This window comes from Tachysurus vachellii, chromosome 19, assembly GCF_030014155.1.
Source record: "Tachysurus vachellii isolate PV-2020 chromosome 19, HZAU_Pvac_v1, whole genome shotgun sequence".
Lineage (NCBI taxonomy): Eukaryota > Metazoa > Chordata > Actinopteri > Siluriformes > Bagridae > Tachysurus > Tachysurus vachellii.
Window position 1 is genome coordinate 150,001 of NC_083478.1, and position 1,966 is coordinate 151,966.

The window sequence follows — 1,966 nt, forward strand, 5'->3', positions numbered from 1 at the left end:
CAAAAGATTATGAGACAGAGATCATGACCACCATGGGCTTTCCCCAATTGTCTCCATTGGAGCTACCGGCCCAGGGTCAATCCGTGGTTCAAGATAGACCACACCTCAAATCCTGGAGAGGCTCTAGCTGGACCTGCTATCTCCTTTTCAGATAACAGAGAGTGCCATGATGGATTGCTTTCTACATACTCTGCTGGCTGAATAGTTGCGAGCCATGGGGCTCCAGGGCCTAAAGACCCCACGGGAGATGTTCAACGTCCTCAAACACACTGGTGACCCTGGAGATCGGTAGGCTAGATTGATGGTAGTGTCACCTTTAAGGGCCTGTTTAGTACACCATGGGGAGAGGGAGCAACACAGAGGATGCCCCATCTCTTGACCTGTTGCCCACGACAAACCCATGCCTACTGAGCCAGACCCACTGCCTGACCCCATGCAGGCTCTATGCCACTTGCCCACCAGATGTGCCCACCACCACTGTACACCTCAACAGCTACCTACCGAATCCAATTGCTACTGGACAATGGGAGCACAGTCATGGGCATAGAGTGTTTGGTGAACTGGGATATCTGGATGCTGTCTCCTTACCACCCTCGGAAGTTGCTCAGGTTTGCAGAGTGGTGGGACACTTTACATCCCAGGAAGCCATCATGTCTGTCACCCACTGGCTCCAAACTTTTAGTTATGCTAGTGTTGCCAGAGTCACTGTCTGCACTTTGCACATAATTTACATTGTCCATCACCTGATTACAATCATACCAAATTTTTGACAAACAATGTTGTGTCAGTCAGCTGTATGATCTGGTATTTATCAGCAAAGGTCTGTGCTGAGCAAATGTCACCCAAATGAGGATGAGGTTGCCTTCTGAGTCTGGTTCTTCTCAAGGTTTCTTCCTCTTATCATCTGAGGGAGTTTTTCCTTGCCACCGTCACCTCCGGCTTTCTCATTAGGGATAGAGATATAGTATTTGAAATTTTAATTGAATATTTGTATATATTAATTTATTTATTTTTAGAATTATTTCTTCTTCTTCTTCTTCTTCTTCTTCTTCTTCTTCTTCTTCTTATTATTATTATTATTATATATTTATTTATTTATTATCTCTCTGCTGTTTTCATACTTCTGTAAAGCTGCTTTGACACAATGGGAATTGTTAAAAGCTCTATACAAATAAATTGAATTTGAATTTTAATATTGAATTAGAATTTTTAGCTGAGGTTCTGGGCCAGCTTTATCCCTTGTCTGCAAATGGGACCCATAGAGCTCTGACAGCACACTCACACACACACACACACTAACCCATCCTCCCCTGTGTTTCACCAGGTCTTGAGGGAAGGTGGCATTTGGAAAGAAACAGAAAGAGGACAATCCTAAGGACATCCTTAGCGAACAAGGTATGCCTTTTACATAATGTCTTATGATGACGTCCATCTACCACCCCCGGATGGATGGGCTGGTGGTAGACACAGAGGAGAGTAATTGGGGCCTCCTTCTACCCTATGTCCTCTTCACCATCCAGACTGTGCCACCCGGAAAGAGCTGTTGAGGAGGAGTTGAAAAAGATGCTTCACGATGGTGCCTTTGAGCAGTCCGTCAGCCCCTGGTCCAGTCCTACTGTTGTCCCGAAACCAGATGTTGACCTCCAGCGACTCAACCAGGTGTCCGAGTTTGACATATTCCCTCCTCCAAAATGGTTACCCTGATGGTTATCCCTACCCAAGACCGGACTGTCTAAACACACAAATGACTAAACACGCATGGCTAAACCCACACATGACTAAATACATGAACGGCTAAACACACACAATTATACACACATGATTAAACACACAAATGGATAAACACACAGCTAAACACACCACAGAAATACATTCATTCATTTTCTACCGCTTATCCGAACTACCTCGGGTCACGGGGAGCCTGTGTCTATCTCAGGCGTCATCGGGCATCAAGGCAGGATACACC